We start from the raw sequence: 16,767 nt of genomic DNA on the forward strand, positions 1-16,767 counted from the left end.
GGTGGTTCCGCCATGCCCGGCAGGTGATTCCGGAGTGTTCGCCAATTGGTTCTGGCGTAGCCGGCAGGTGATTTTTCATGTCCGGCAATGGTTCCGGCGAGTCGAGCCGGTGGTTCCGGCATGTCCGGCAGGTGGTTCCGGCATGCCCGGCAGGTGATTCCGGAGTGTCCGGCATGTGGTTCTGGCACCTCTGAGAGGTGGTTCCGGCATGCCTGGCAGGTGATACCAGAGTCTCCGGCATTTGGTTCTGGCACCTCTGAGAGGTGGTTCCAGAATGCCTGGCATGTGATTCCGGAGTGTCTGCCGAGTGGTTCTGGCATAGCCGGCAGGTGATTTTGTCGTGTCCAGAAGGTGGTTTTGGCGAGTCGAGCAGGTGGTTCTGGCGTGCTGGGCAGGTGCTTCCGGTGTCATTGGCATGTGGTTCCGGCATGTCTGAGAGGTGGTTCCGCCATGCCCGGCAGGTGATTCCGGAGTGTTGGCCAAGTGCTTCTGGTGTAGCCGGCAGGTGATTTTGCATGTCCGGCAATGGTTCCGGCGAGTCGAGCCGGTGGTTCCGGCATGTCCGGCAGGTGGTTCCGGCATGCCCGGCAGGTGATTCCGGAGTGTCCGGCATGTGGTTCTGGCACCTCTGAGAGTTGGTTCCGGCATGCCCGGCAGGTGATACCGGAGTCTCCGGCATTTGGTTCTGGCACCTCTGAGAGGTGGTTCCGGAATGCCTGGCATGTGATTCCGGAGTGTCTGCCGAGTGGTTCTGGCGTAGCCGGCAGTTGATTTTGGCGTGTCCACTAGGTGGTTCTGGGGAGTGGATCAGCTGGCTCCGGCATACTCGGCGGGTGGTACCGGCGTGTCCAGAACATGGTTCTGGCAAGTCTGAGAGGTGGTTCCGGCACGCCCGACAGGTGATTCCGGAGCGTCCGCCAAGTGTTTCTGGCGTACCCGGCAGGTGATTTTGGCATGTCCGACAGGTGTATCTTGCAAGTCGAGCAGGTGGCTCAGGCATGCTCAGCTGGTGCTTCCGGCGTCTCTGGCACGTGGTTCTGGTGTGTCTGAGAGCTGGTTCTGGCATGTCCGGCAGATGATTCCGGAGTGTCCACCAAGTGGTTCTTGTATACCTGGCAGGTGATTTTGGCGTGTCAGGAAGTTGGTTCCAGCTATTTGAGCAGGTGGATCAGGCGTGCTTGCCAGGGGCTTCAGGCGGGTCTGGCAGGTGGTTTCGGTCAGTTCGGGGAGTGGTTCCGGCATCTCAGGCTCATGGTTCTGGCACGTCTGAGAGGTGGTTGTGGCCGGTCCGACAGGTGATTCCGGAGTGTCCGCCAAGTGGTTCTGGGGTAGCTGAAAGGTGATGTTGGCATGACCGGCAGGTGGTTCCAGCCAGCCCGGCAGGTGATTCCGGAGTGTCGGGCGACTGGTTCTGGCGTAGCCGGCAGGTGATTTTGGCGTGTCCAGCAGGTGGTTCCGGCGAGCTCGTCAGGTGGTACCGGCGTGTCCGGAACATGGTTCTGGCACCTCTGAGAGATGGTTCCGGCATGCCCGGCAGCTGATTCCGGAGTGTCCGGCATGTGGTTCTGGCACCTCTGAGAGGTGGTTCCAGCATGCCCGGCAGGTGCTTCCGGAGTGTCTGCCGAGTGGTTCTGGCGTAGCCGGCAGGTGATTCTGGCGTGTCCAGCAGGTGGTTGTTGGGAGTGGATCAGGTGGTTCCGGCATACTCGGCAGGTGGTACCGGCGTGTCCGGAACATGGTTCTGGCAAGTCTGAGAGGGGGTTCCGGCATGCCCGACAGGTGATTCCGGAGTGTTCGCCAAGTGGTTCTGGCATAGCCGGCAGGTCATTTTGCATGTCCGGCGGTGGTTCCGGCGACTCGAGCCGGTGGATCCGGCGTGTCCAGCAGGTCGTTCCGGTCTGTCCGGCAGGTGGTTCTGGCGTGTCCGGCACGAGGTTCTGGCACGTCTGAGAGTTGGTTCTGGCATGCCCGACAGGTGATTCCGGAGTGTCCGCCACGTGTTTATGGCGTACCCGGCAGGAGATTTTCGCGTGTCTGGCAGGTGTTTCTTGCAAGTCGAGCATTTGGCTCAGGCATGATCAGCAGGTGCTTCCGGCGTGTCCAGCACGTGGTTCTGGTGTGTCTGAGAGCTGGTTCTGGCATGTCCGGCAGATGATTCCGGAGTGTCCACCAAGTGGTTGTGGCATACCCGGCAGGTGATTTTAGCGTGTCAGGTAGGTGGTTCCGGCGAGTCGAGTAGGTGGTTCCGGCGTGCTCGGCAGGTGGTTCAGGCGGGTCTGGCAGGTGGTTTCGGTCTGTTCGGGGTGTGGTTCCGGCATCTCAGGCACATGGTTCTGTCACGTCTGATAGGTGGTTCCGGCCGACCCGACTGGTGTTTCCATGGTGTCCGCCAAGTGGTTCTGGCATAGCTGGCAGGTGATGTTGGCGTGACCGGCAGGTGGTTCCAGCCAGCCAGCCCGGCAGGTGATTCCGAAGAGTTCACCAAATGGTTTTGGCGTAGCCGACAGTTGATTTTGGCGTGTCCAGCAGGTGGTTTTGGCGAGTCGAGCAGGTGGTTCTGGCGTGCTCGGCAGGTGCTTCCGGTGTCATTGGCATGTGGTTCCGGCATGTCTGGGAGGTGGTTACGCCATGCCCGGCAGGTGATTCCGGAGTGTTCGCCAAGTGGTTCTGGCGTAGCCGGCAGGTGATTTTGCATGTCCGGCAATGGTTCCGGCGAGTCGAGCCGGTGGTTCGGGCATGTCCGGCAGGTGGTTCCGGCATGCCCGGCAGGTGATTCCGGAGTGTCCGGCATGTGGTTCTGGCACCTCTGAGAGGTGGTTCCGGCATGCCCGGCAGGTGATACCGGAGTGTTCGCCAAGTGGTTCTGGCGTAGCCTTCAGGTGATTTTGCATGCCCGGCAATGTTTCCAGCGAGTCGATCCGGTGGTTCCGGCATGTCCGGCAGGTGGTTCCGGCATGCCCGGCAGGTGATTCCGGAATGTCCGGCATGTGGTTCTGGCACCTCTGAGAGGTGGTTCCGGCATGCCCGGCAGGTGATACCGGATTGTTCGCCAAGTGGTTCTGGCGTAGCCGGCAGGTGATTTTGCATGTCCGGCAATGGTTCAGGCGAGTCGAGCCGGTGGTTCCGGAATGTCCGGCAGGTGGTTCCGGCATGTCCGGCAGGTGGTTACGGCATGTCCAGCACGTGGTTCCAGCATGCCCGGCAGATGATTCCGATGTGTCCGGCATGTGGTTCTGGCAGCTCTGAGAGGTGGTTCTGGAATGCCTGGCCTGTGATTCCGGAGTGTCTGCCGAGTGGTTCTGGCGTAGCCGGCAGTTGATTTTGGCGTGTCCACTAGGTGGTTCTGGGGAGTGGATCAGCTGGTTCCGGCATACTAGGCAGGTGGTACCGGCGTGTCCAGAACATGGTTCTGGCAAGTCTGAGAGGAGGTTCCGGCACGCCCGACAGGTGATTCCGTAGCGTCCGCCAAGTGTTTCCGGCGTATCCGGCAGGTGATTTTGGCATGGCCGAAAGGTGTATCTTGCGAGTCGAGCCGGTGGCTCCGGCATGCTCAGCTGGTGCTTCCGGCGTCTCTGGCACGTGGTTCTGGTGTGTCTGAGAGCTGGTTCTGGCATGTCCGGCAGATGATTCCGGAGTGTCCACCAAATGGTTCTGGGATACCTCGCAGGTGATTTTGGCAGGTCAGGAAGTTGGTTCAGGCTAGTTGAGCAGGTGGATCAGGCGTGCTCGCCACGGGGTTCAGGCGGGTCTGGCAGGTGGTTTCGGTCTGTTCGGGGAGTGGTTCCGGCTTCTCAGGCTCATGGTTCTGGCACGTATGAGAGGTGGTTCCGGCCGGCCCGACAGGTGTTTCCATGGTGTCCGCCAAGTGGTTCTGGCATAGCTGGCAGGTGATGTTGGCGTGACCGGCACGTGGTTCCAGCTAGCCCGGCAGGTGATTCCGAAGTGTTCACCAAATGGTTGTGGCGTAGCCTGCCGGTGATTTTGGCGTGTCCAGCAGGTGGTTTTGGCGAGTCGAGCAGGTGGTTCTGGCGTGCTCGGCAGGTGCTTCCGGTGTCATTGGGATGTGGTTCCGGCATGTCTGAGAGGTGGTTCCGGCATGCCCAGCAGGTGCTTCCGGTGTGTCTGCCGAGTGGTTCTGGAGCCAGCCCGGCAGGTGATTCCGAAGAGTTCACCAAATGGTTCTGGCGTAGCCGTCACGTGATTTTGGCCTGTCAGGAAGGTGGTTCCGGCTATTTGAGCAGGTGGATCAGGCGTGCTCGCCAGGGGGTTCAGGCGGGTCTGGCAGGTGGTTTTGGTCTGTTCAGGGATTGGTTCCAGCATCTCAGGCACATGGTTCTGGCACGTCTGAGAGGTGGTTCTGGCCGGCCGGAGAGGTGTTTCCGGAGTGTCCGCCAAGTGGTTCTGGCGTAGCTGAAAGGTGATGTTGGCGTGACTGACAGGTGGTTCCAGCCAGCCCGGCAGGTGATTCCGGAGTGTCTGCCGTGTGGTTCTGGCGTAGCTGGCAGGTGATTTTGGCGTGTCCAGCAGGTGGTTCCGGCGAGCTCGGCAGGTGGTAGCAGCGTGTCCGGAACATGGTTCTGGCACGTCTGAGAGATGGTTCCGGCATGCCCGGCAGGTGATTCCGGAGTGTCCGGCATGTGGTTCTGGCACCTCTGAGAGGTGGTTCCGGCATGCCTGGCAGGTGGTTCCGGAGTGTCTGCCGAGTGGTTCTGGCGTAGTCGGCAGGTGATTCTGGCGTGACCAGCAGGTGGTTCTGGGGAGTGGATCAGGTGGTTTCGGCATACTCGGCAGGTGGTACCGGCGTGTCCGGAACATGGTTCTGGCAAGTCTGAGAGGCGGTTGCGGCATGCCCGACAGGTGATTCCGGAGTGTTCGCCAAGTGGTTCTGGCGTAGCCGGCAGGTCATTTTGCATGTCCGGCGGTGGTTCCGGCGAGTCGAGCCGGTGGTTCCGGCGTGTCCGGCAGGTGGTTCTGGCGTGTCCGGCACGAGTTTCTGGCACGTCTGAGAGTTGGTTCCGGCATGCCCGACAGGTGATTCCGGAGTGTCCGCCACGTGGTTCTGGCGTACCCGGCAGGTGATTTTGGCGTGTCTGGCAGGTGTTTCTTGCAAGTCGAGCATTTGGCTCAGGCATGCTCAGCAGGTGCTTCCGGCGTGTCTGGCACGTGGTTCTGGTGTGTCTGAGAGCTGGTTCTGGCATGTCCGGCAGATGATTCCGGAGTGTCCACCAAGTGGTTGTGGCATACCCGGCAGGTGATTTTAGCGTGTCAGGTAGGTGGATCGAGCGAGTCGAGTAGGTGGTTCCGGCGTGCTCGCCAGGTGGTTCAGGCGGGTCTGGCAGGTGTTTTCGGTCTGTTCGGGGAGTGGTTCCGGCATCTCAGGCACATGGTTCTGGCACGTCTGATAGGTGGTTCCCGCCGGCCCGACATGTGTTTCCATGGTGTCCGCCAAGTGGTTCTGGCATAGCTGGCAGGTGATGTTGGCGTGACCGGCAGGTGTTTCCAGCCAGCCCGGCAGGTGATTCCGAAGTGTTCACCAAATGGTTGTGGCGTAGCCGGAAGGTGATTTTGGCGTGTCCAGCAGGTGGTTTTGTCGAGCCGAGCAGGTGGTTCTGGCGTGCTCGGAAGGTGCTTCCGGTGTCATTGGCATGTGGTTCCGGCTGTCTCAGAGGTGGTTCCGCCATGCCCGGCAGGTGATACCGGAGTGTTCGCCAAGTGGTTCTGGCGTAGCCGGCAGGTGATTTTGCATGTCCGGCAATGGTTCCGGCGAGTCGAGCCGGTGGTTCCGGAATGTCCGGCAGGTGGTTCCGGCACCTCTGAGAGGTGGTTCCGGCATGCCCGGCAGGTGATACCGGAGTGTCCGGCCTTTGGTTCTGGCACTTCTGATAGGTGGTTCCGGAATGCCTGGCATGTGATTCCGGAGTGTCTGCCGAGTGGTTCTGGCGTAGCCGGCAGTTGTTTTTGCCGTGTCCAGTAGGTGGTTCTGGGGAGTGGATCAACTGGTTCCGGCATACTCGGCAGGTGGTACCGACGTGTCCAGAACATGGTTCTGGCAAGTCTGAGAGGTGGTTCCGGCACGCCCGACAGGTGATTCCGGAGCATCCGCCAAGTGTTTCTGGCGTACCCGGCAGGTGATTTTGGCATGTCCGACAGGTGTTTCTTGCGAGTCGAGCAGGTGGCTGAGGCATGCTCAGCTGGTGCTTCCGGCGTCTCTGGCACGTGGTTCTGGTGTGTCTGAGAGCTGGTTCTGGCATGTCCGGCAGATGATTCCGGAGTGTCCACCAAGTGGTTCTGGTATACCTGGCAGGTGATTTTGGCGTGTCAGGAAGGTGGTTCCGGCTAGTTGAGCAGGTGGATCAGGCGTGCTCGCCAGGGGGTTCAGGCGGGTCTGGCAGGTGGTTTCGGTCTGTTCGGGGATTGGTTCCAGCATCTCAGGCACATGGTTCTTGCACATCTGAGAGGTGGTTGCGGCCGGCCCGACAGGTGTTTCCGGAGTGTCCGCCAAGTGGTTCTGGCGTAGCTGAAAGTTGATGTTGGCGTGACCGGCAGGTGGTTCCAGCCAGCCCCGCAGTTGATTCCGGAGTGTCTGCCGAGTGGTTGTGGCGTAGCCGGCAGGTGATTTTGGCGTGTCCAGCAGGTGGTTCCGGCGAGCTCGGCAGGTGGAACCGGCGTGTCCGGAACATGGTTCTGGCACCTCTGAGAGATGGTTCCGGCATGCCCGGCAGGTGATTCCGGAGTGTCCGGCATGTGGTTCTGGCACCTCTGAGAGGTGGTTCCAGAATGCCCGGCAGGTGGTTCCGGAGTGTCTGCCGAGTGGTTCTGGCGTAGTCGGCAGGTGATTCTGGCGTGTCCAGCAGGTGGTTCTTGGGAGTGGATCAGGTGGTTCCAGCATACTCGGCAGGTTGTACCGTCGTGTCCGGAACATGGTTCTGGCAAGTCTGAGAGGTGGTTCCGGCACGCCCGACAGGTGATTCCGGAGCGTCCGGCAAGTGTTTCTGGCGTACCCGGCAGGTGATTTTGGCATGTCCGACAGGTGTATCTTGCAAGTCGAGCAGGTGGCTCAGGCATGCTCAGCTGGTGCTTCCGGCGTCTCTGGCACGTGGTTCTGGTGTGTCTGAGAGCTGGTTCTGGCATGTCCGGCAGATGATTCCGGAGTGTCCACCAAGTGGTTCTTGTATACCTGGCAGGTGATTTTGGCGTGTCAGGAAGTTGGTTCCAGGTATTTGAGCAGGTGGATCAGGCGTGCTTGCCAGGGGCTTCAGGCGGGTCTGGCAGGTGGTTTCGGTCAGTTCGGGGAGTGGTTCCGGCATCTCAGGCTCATGGTTCTGGCACGTCTGAGAGGTGGTTGTGGCCGGTCCGACAGGTGATTCCGGAGTGTCCGCCAAGTGGTTCTGGGGTAGCTGAAAGGTGATGTTGGCATGACCGTCAGGTGGTTCCAGCCAGCCCGGCAGGTGATTCCGGAGTGTCGTGCGACTGGTTCTGGCGTAGCCGGCAGGTGATTTTGGCGTGTCCAGCAGGTGGTTCCGGCGAGCTCGTCAGGTGGTACCGGCGTGTCCGGAACATGGTTCTGGCACCTCTGAGAGATGGTTCCGGCATGCCCGGCAGGTGATTCCGGAGTGTCCGGCATGTGGTTCTGGCACCTCTGAGAGGTGGTTCCAGCATGCCCGGCAGGTGCTTCCGGAGTGTCTGCCGAGTGGTTCTGGCGTAGCCGGCAGGTGATTCTGGCGTGTCCAGCAGGTGGTTGTGGGGAGTGGATCAGGTGGTTCCGGCATACTCGGCAGGTGGTACCGGCGTGTCCGGAACATGGTTCTGGCAAGTCTGAGAGGGGGTTCCGGCATGCCCGACAGGTGATTCCGGAGTGTTCGCCAAGTGGTTCTGGCGTAGCCGGCAGGTCATTTTGCATGTCCGGCGGTGGTTCCGGCGACTCGAGCCGGTGGATCCGGCGTGTCCAGCAGGTCGTTCCGGTCTGTCCGGCAGGTGGTTCTGGCGTGTCCGGCACGAGGTTCTGGCACGTCTGAGAGTTGGTTCTGGCATGCCCGACAGGTGATTCCGGAGTGTCCGCCACGTGTTTATGGCGTACCCGGCAGGAGATTTTCGCGTGTCTGGCAGGTGTTTCTTGCAAGTCGAGCATTTGGCTCAGGCATGATCAGCAGGTGCTTCCGGCGTGTCCAGCACGTGGTTCTGGTGTGTCTGAGAGCTGGTTCTGGCATGTCCGGCAGATGATTCCGGAGTGTCCACCAAGTGGTTGTGGCATACCCGGCAGGTGATTTTAGCGTGTCAGGTAGGTGGTTCCGGCGAGTCGAGTAGGTGGTTCCGGTGTGCTCGGCAGGTGGTTCAGGCGGGTCTGGCAGGTGGTTTCGGTCTGTTCGGGGTGTGGTTCCGGCATCTCAGGCACATGGTTCTGTCACGTCTGATAGGTGGTTCCGGCCGACCCGACTGGTGTTTCCATGGTGTCCGCCAAGTGGTTCTGGCATAGCTGGCAGGTGATGTTGGCGTGACCGGCAGGTGGTTCCAGCCAGCCAGCCCGGCAGGTGATTCCGAAGAGTTCACCAAATGGTTTTGGCGTAGCCGACAGTTGATTTTGGCGTGTCCAGCAGGTGGTTTTGGCGAGTCGAGCAGGTGGTTCTGGCGTGCTCGGCAGGTGCTTCCGGTGTCATTGGCATGTGGTTCCGGCATGTCTGGGAGGTGGTTACGCCATGCCCGGCAGGTGATTCCGGAGTGTTCGCCAAGTGGTTCTGGCGTAGCCGGCAGGTGATTTTGCATGTCCGGCAATGGTTCCGGCGAGTCGAGCCGGTGGTTCGGGCATGTCCGGCAGGTGGTTCCGGCATGCCCGGCAGGTGATTCCGGAGTGTCCGGCATGTGGTTCTGGCACCTCTGAGAGGTGGTTCCGGCATGCCCGGCAGGTGATACCGGAGTGTTCGCCAAGTGGTTCTGGCGTAGCCTTCAGGTGATTTTGCATGCCCGGCAATGTTTCCAGCGAGTCGATCCGGTGGTTCCGGCATGTCCGGCAGGTGGTTCCGGCATGCCCGGCAGGTGATTCCGGAATGTCCGGCATGTGGTTCTGGCACCTCTGAGAGGTGGTTCCGGCATGCCCGGCAGGTGATACCGGATTGTTCGCCAAGTGGTTCTGGCGTAGCCGGCAGGTGATTTTGCATGTCCGGCAATGGTTCAGGCGAGTCGAGCCGGTGGTTCCGGAATGTCCGGCAGGTGGTTCCGGCATGTCCGGCAGGTGGTTACGGCATGTCCAGCACGTGGTTCCAGCATGCCCGGCAGATGATTCCGATGTGTCCGGCATGTGGTTCTGGCAGCTCTGAGAGGTGGTTCTGGAATGCCTGGCCTGTGATTCCGGAGTGTCTGCCGAGTGGTTCTGGCGTAGCCGGCAGTTGATTTTGGCGTGTCCACTAGGTGGTTCTGGGGAGTGGATCAGCTGGTTCCGGCATACTAGGCAGGTGGTACCGGCGTGTCCAGAACATGGTTCTGGCAAGTCTGAGAGGAGGTTCCGGCACGCCCGACAGGTGATTCCGGAGCGTCCGCCAAGTGTTTCCGGCGTACCCGGCAGGTGATTTTGGCATGGCCGAAAGGTGTATCTTGCGAGTCGAGCCGGTGGCTCCGGCATGCTCAGCTGGTGCTTCCGGCGTCTCTGGCACGTGGTTCTGGTGTGTCTGAGAGCTGGTTCTGGCATGTCCGGCAGATGATTCCGGAGTGTCCACCAAATGGTTCTGGGATACCTCGCAGGTGATTTTGGCAGGTCAGGAAGTTGGTTCAGGCTAGTTGAGCAGGTGGATCAGGCGTGCTCGCCACGGGGTTCAGGCGGGTCTGGCAGGTGGTTTCGGTCTGTTCGGGGAGTGGTTCCGGCTTCTCAGGCTCATGGTTCTGGCACGTATGAGAGGTGGTTCCGGCCGGCCCGACAGGTGTTTCCATGGTGTCCGCCAAGTGGTTCTGGCATAGCTGGCAGGTGATGTTGGCGTGACCGGCACGTGGTTCCAGCTAGCCCGGCAGGTGATTCCGAAGTGTTCACCAAATGGTTGTGGCGTAGCCTGCCGGTGATTTTGGCGTGTCCAGCAGGTGGTTTTGGCGAGTCGAGCAGGTGGTTCTGGCGTGCTCGGCAGGTGCTTCCGGTGTCATTGGGATGTGGTTCCGGCATGTCTGAGAGGTGGTTCCGGCATGCCCAGCAGGTGCTTCCGGAGTGTCTGCCGAGTGGTTCTGGAGCCAGCCCGGCAGGTGATTCCGAAGAGTTCACCAAATGGTTCTGGCGTAGCCGTCACGTGATTTTGGCCTGTCAGGAAGGTGGTTCCGGCTATTTGAGCAGGTGGATCAGGCGTGCTTGCCAGGGGGTTCAGGCGGGTCTGGCAGGTGGTTTCGGTCTGTTCAGGGATTGGTTCCAGCATCTCAGGCACATGGTTCTGGCACGTCTGAGAGGTGGTTCTGGCCGGCCGGAGAGGTGTTTCCGGAGTGTCCGCCAAGTGGTTCTGGCGTAGCTGAAAGGTGATGTTGGCGTGACTGACAGGTGGTTCCAGCCAGCCCGGCAGGTGATTCCGGAGTGTCTGCCGTGTGGTTCTGGCGTAGCTGGCAGGTGATTTTGGCGTGTCCAGCAGGTGGTTCCGGCGAGCTCGGCAGGTGGTAGCAGCGTGTCCGGAACATGGTTCTGGCACGTCTGAGAGATGGTTCCGGCATGCCCGGCAGGTGATTCCGGAGTGTCCGGCATGTGGTTCTGGCACCTCTGAGAGGTGGTTCCGGCATGCCTGGCAGGCGGTTCCGGAGTGTCTGCCGAGTGGTTCTGGCGTAGTCGGCAGGTGATTCTGGCGTGACCAGCAGGTGGTTCTGGGGAGTGGATCAGGTGGTTTCGGCATACTCGGCAGGTGGTACCGGCGTGTCCGGAACATGGTTCTGGCAACTCTGAGAGGCGGTTGCGGCATGCCCGACAGGTGATTCCGGAGTGTTCGCCAAGTGGTTCTGGCGTAGCCGGCAGGTCATTTTGCATGTCCGGCGGTGGTTCCGGCGAGTCGAGCCGGTGGTTCCGGCGTGTCCGGCAGGTGGTTCTGGCGTGACCGGCACGAGGTTCTGGCACGTCTGAGAGTTGGTTCCGGCATGCCCGACAGGTGATTCCGGAGTGTCCGCCACGTGGTTCTGGCGTACCCGGCAGGTGATTTTGGCGTGTCTGGCAGGTGTTTCTTGCAAGTCGAGCATTTGGCTCAGGCATGCTCAGCAGGTGCTTCCGGCGTGTCTGGCACGTGGTTCTGGTGTGTCTGAGAGCTGGTTCTGGCATGTCCGGCAGATGATTCCGGAGTGTCCACCAAGTGGTTGTGGCATACCCGGCAGGTGATTTTAGCGTGTCAGGTAGGTGGATCGAGCGAGTCGAGTAGGTCGTTCCGGCGTGCTCGCCAGGTGGTTCAGGCGGGTCTGGCAGGTGTTTTCGGTCTGTTCGGGGAGTGGTTCCGGCATCTCAGGCACATGGTTCTGGCACGTCTGATAGGTGGTTCCCGCCGGCCCGACATGTGTTTCCATGGTGTCCGCCAAGTGGTTCTGGCATAGCTGGCAGGTGATGTTGGCGTGACCGGCAGGTGTTTCCAGCCAGCCCGGCAGGTGATTCCGAAGTGTTCACCAAATGGTTGTGGCGTAGCCGGAAGGTGATTTTGGCGTGTCCAGCAGGTGGTTTTGTCGAGCCGAGCAGGTGGTTCTGGCGTGCTCGGAAGGTGCTTCCGGTGTCATTGGCATGTGGTTCCGGCTGTCTCAGAGGTGGTTCCGCCATGCCCGGCAGGTGATACCGGAGTGTTCGCCAAGTGGTTCTGGCGTAGCCGGCAGGTGATTTTGCATGTCCGGCAATGGTTCCGGCGAGTCGAGCCGGTGGTTCCGGAATGTCCGGCAGGTGGTTCCGGCACCTCTGAGAGGTGGTTCCGGCATGCCCGGCAGGTGATACCGGAGTGTCCGGCCTTTGGTTCTGGCACTTCTGATAGGTGGTTCCGGAATGCCTGGCATGTGATTCCGGAGTGTCTGCCGAGTGGTTCTGGCGTAGCCGGCAGTTGTTTTTGCCGTGTCCAGTAGGTGGTTCTGGGGAGTGGATCAACTGGTTCCGGCATACTCGGCAGGTGGTACCGACGTGTCCAGAACATGGTTCTGGCAAGTCTGAGAGGTGGTTCCGGCACGCCCGACAGGTGATTCCGGAGCATCCGCCAAGTGTTTCTGGCGTACCCGGCAGGTGATTTTGGCATGTCCGACAGGTGTTTCTTGCGAGTCGAGCAGGTGGCTGAGGCATGCTCAGCTGGTGCTTCCGGCGTCTCTGGCACGTGGTTCTGGTGTGTCTGAGAGCTGGTTCTGGCATGTCCGGCAGATGATTCCGGAGTGTCCACCAAGTGGTTCTGGTATACCTGGCAGGTGATTTTGGCGTGTCAGGAAGGTGGTTCCGGCTAGTTGAGCAGGTGGATCAGGCGTGCTCGCCAGGGGGTTCAGGCGGGTCTGGCAGGTGGTTTCGGTCTGTTCGGGGATTGGTTCCAGCATCTCAGGCACATGGTTCTTGCACATCTGAGAGGTGGTTGCGGCCGGCCCGACAGGTGTTTCCGGAGTGTCCGCCAAGTGGTTCTGGCGTAGCTGAAAGTTGATGTTGGCGTGACCGGCAGGTGGTTCCAGCCAGCCCCGCAGTTGATTCCGGAGTGTCTGCCGAGTGGTTGTGGCGTAGCCGGCAGGTGATTTTGGCGTGTCCAGCAGGTGGTTCCGGCGAGCTCGGCAGGTGGTACCGGCGTGTCCGGAACATGGTTCTGGCACCTCTGAGAGATGGTTCCGGCATGCCCGGCAGGTGATTCCGGAGTGTCCGGCATGTGGTTCTGGCACCTCTGAGAGGTGGTTCCAGAATGCCCGGCAGGTGGTTCCGGAGTGTCTGCCGAGTGGTTCTGGCGTAGTCGGCAGGTGATTCTGGCGTGTCCAGCAGGTGGTTCTTGGGAGTGGATCAGGTGGTTCCAGCATACTCGGCAGGTTGTACCGTCGTGTCCGGAACATGGTTCTGGCAAGTCTGAGAGGCGGTTCCGGAATGCCCGACAGGTGATTCCGGAGTGTTCGTCTAGTGGTTCTGGCGTAGCCGGCATGTCATTTTGCATGTCCGGCGGTGGTTCCGGCGAGTCGAGCCAGTGGTTCCCGCGTGTAAAGCAGGTGTTTCCGGTCTGTCCGGCAGGTGGTTCTGGCGTGTCCGTCACTAGGTTCTGGCACGTCTGAGAGTTGGTTCCGGCATGCCCGAATGGTGATTCCCGAGTGTCCCCCACGTGGTTCTGGCGTACCCGGCAGGTGATTTTGGCGTGTCTGGCAGGTGTTTCTGGCAAGTCGAGCATTTGGCTCAGGCATGATCAGTAGGTGCATCCGGCGTGTCTGGCACGTGGTTCTGGTGTGTCTGAGAGCTGGTTCTGGCATGTCCGGCAGATGATTCCGGAGTGTCCTCCAAGTGGCTGTGGCATACCCGACAGGTGATTTTAGCGTGTCAGGTAGGTGGTTCCGGCGAGTCGAGTAGGTGGTTCCGGCGGGCTCGTCAGGTGGTTCAGGCGGGTCTGGCAGGTGGTTTCGGTCTTTTCGCGGTGTGGTTCCAGCATCTCAGGCACATGGTTCTTGCACGTCAGATAGGTGGTTCCGGCCGGCCCGACAGGTGTTTCCATGGTGTCCGCCAAGTGGTTCTGGCATAGCTGGCAGGTGATGTTGGCGTGACCGGCAGGTGGTTCCAGCCAGCCTGGCAGGTGATTCCGAAGTGTTCACCAAATGGTTGTGGCGTAGCCGGAAGGTGATTTTGGCGTGTCCAGAAGGTGGTTTTTGCGAGTCGAGCAGGTGATTCTGGCGTGCTCGGCAGGTGCTTCCGGTGTCATTGGCATGTGGTTCCGGCATGTCTGAGAGGTGGTTCCGCCATGCCCGGCAGGTGATTCCGGAGTGTTCCCCAAGTGGTTCTGGCGTAGCCGGCAGGTGATTTTGCATGTCCGGCAATGGTTCCGGCGAGTCGAGCCGGTGGTTCCGGCATGTCTGGCAGGTGATTCCGGCATGTCCAGCAGGTGGTTCCGGCATGCCCGGCAGGTGATACCGGAGTGTCCGGTATTTGGTTCTGGCACCTCTGAGAGGTGGTTCCGGAATGCCTGGCATGTGATTCCGGAGTGTCTGCCGAGTGGTTCTGGCGTAGCCGGCAGTTGATTTTGGCGTGTCCAGTAGGTGGTTCTGGGGAGTGGATCAGCTGGTTCCGGCATACTCGGCAGGTGGTACCGGAGTGTCCAGAACATGGTTCTCGCAAGTCTGAGAGGTGGTTCCGGCACGCCCGACAGGTGATTCCGGAGCGTCCGCCAAGTGTTTCTGGCGTACCCGGCAGGTGATTTTGGCATGTCCGACAGGTGTTTCTTGCGAGTCGAGCAGGTGGCTCAGGCATGCTCAGCTGGTGCTTCCGGCGTCTCTGGCACATGGTTCTGGTGTGTCTGAGAGCTGGTTCTGGCATGACCGGCAGATGATTCCGGAGTGTCCACCAAGTGGTTCTGGTACCTGGCAGGGGATTTTGGCGTGTCAGGAAGGTGGTTCCGGCTAGTTGAGCAGGTGGATCAGGCGTGCTCGGCAGGTGGTTCAGGCGGGTCTGGCAGGTGGTTTCGGTCTGTTCGGGGAGTGGTTCCGGCATTCTCAGGCACATGGTTCTGGCACGTCTGAGAGGTGGTTCCGGCCGGCCCGACAGGTGTTTCCGGAGTGTCCGCCAAGTGGTTCTGGCGTAGCTGAAAGGTGATGTTGGCGTGACCGGCAGGTGGTTCCAGCCAGCCCCGCAGGTGATTCCGGAGTGTGCGGCATGTGGTTCTGGCACCTCTGAGAGATGGTTCCGGCATGCCCGGCAGGTGATTCCGGAGTGTCCGGCATGTGGTTCTGGCACCTCTGAGGGGTGGTTCCGGAATGACCGGAAGGTGGTTCCGGAGTGTCTGTTGAGTGGATCTGGCGTAGCCGGCAGGTGATTTTGGCGTGTCCAGCAGGTGGTTCCGGCGAGCTCGGCAGGTGGTTCCGGCATGTCCGGAACATGGTTCTGGCACGTCTGAGAGATGGTTCCGGCATGCCCGGCAGGTGATTCCGGAATGTCTGGCATGTGGTTCTGGCACCTCTGAGAGGTGGTTCCGGCATGCCCTGCAGTTGGTTACAGAGTGTTTGCCGAGTGGTTCTGGAGTAGCTGGCAGGTGATTCTGGCGTATCCAGCAGGTGGTTCTGGGGCGTGGATCAGGTGGTTCCAGCATACTCGTTAGGTGGTACCGGCGTGTCCGGAACATGGTTCTGGCAAGTCTGAGAGGTGGTTCCGTCCGGCCCGACAGGTGTTTCCATGGTGTCCGCCAAGTGGTTCTGGCATAGCTGGCAGGTGATGTTGGCGTGACCGGCAGTTGGTTCCAGCAAGCCCGGCAGGTGATTCCGAAGAGTTCACCAAATGGTTGTGGCGTAGCCGGCAGGTGATTTTGGCGTGTCCAGCAGGTGGTTTTGGCGAGTCGAGCAGGTGGTTCTGGCGTGCTCGGCAGGTGCTTCCGGTGTCATTGGCATGTGGTTCCGGCAAGTCTGAGAGGTGGTTCCGCCATGACCGGCAGGTGATTCCGGAGTGTTCGCCTAGTGGTTCTGGCGTAGCCGGCATGTCATTTTGCATGTCCGGCGGTGGTTCCGGCGAGTCAAGCCGGTGGTTCCGGCGTGTCCGGCACGAGGTTCTAGCACATCTGAAAGTTGGTTCCGGCATGCCCGACAGGTGATTCCGGAGAGTCCGCCATGTGGTTCTGGCGTACCCGGCAGGTGATTTTGGCGTGTCTGGCATGTGTTTCTTGCAAGTCGAGCATGTGGCTCAGGCATTATCAGCAGGTGCTTCCGGCGTGTCCGGCACGTGGTTCTGGTGTGTCAGAGGGCTGGTTCTGGCATTTCTGGCAGATGATTCCGGAGTGTCCACCAAGTGGTTCTGGTAGACCTGGCAGGTGATTTTGGCGTGTCTGGAAGGTGGTTACGGCTAGTTGAGCAGATGGATCAGGCGTGCTCGCCAGGGGGTTCAGGCGGGTCTGGCAGGTGGTTTCGGTCTGTTCGGGGTGTGGTTCCGGCATCTCAGGCACATGGTTCTGGCACGTCATAGATGTGGTTCCGGCCGGCCCTACAGGTGTTTCCGGAGTGTCCGCCTAGTGGTTCCGGCGTAGCTGAAAGGTGATGTTGGCGTGACCGACAGGTGGTTCCAGCCAGCCCGGCAGGTGATTCCGGAGTGTCTGCTGAATGGTTCTGGCGTAGCCGGCAGGTGATTTTGTCGTGTCCAGCAGATGGTTCGGGCGAGCTCGGCAGGTGGTACCGGCGTGTCCGGAACATGGTTCTGGCACCTCTGAGAGGGGGTTCCGGCATGCCCGGCAGGTGGTTCCGGAGTGTCTGCCGAGTGTTTCTGGCGTTGCCGGCAGGTGATTCTGGGGTGTCCAGCAAGTGGCTCTGGGGAGTGGAGCAAGTGGTTCCGGCATACTCGGCAGGTGGTACCGGCGTGTCCGGAACATGGTTCTGGCAAGTCTGAGAGGTGGCTCCGGCATGCCCAACAGGTGATTCCGTAGTGTTCGCCAAGTGGTTCTGGTGTAGCTGGCAGGTCATTTTGCATGTCCGGCTGTGGTTCCGGCGAGTCGAGCCTGTGGTTCCGGCGTAGCCGGCAGTTGATTTTGGCGTGTCCACTAGGTGGTTCTGGGGAGTGGATCAGCTGGTTCTGGCATACTCAGCAGGTGGTACCGGCGTGTCCAGAACATGGTTCTGGCAAGTCTGAGAGGTGGTTCCGGCACGCGCGACTGGTGTTTC

Source organism: Equus caballus, unplaced genomic scaffold, assembly GCF_041296265.1.
Source record: "Equus caballus isolate H_3958 breed thoroughbred unplaced genomic scaffold, TB-T2T haplotype2-0000437, whole genome shotgun sequence".
Lineage (NCBI taxonomy): Eukaryota > Metazoa > Chordata > Mammalia > Perissodactyla > Equidae > Equus > Equus caballus.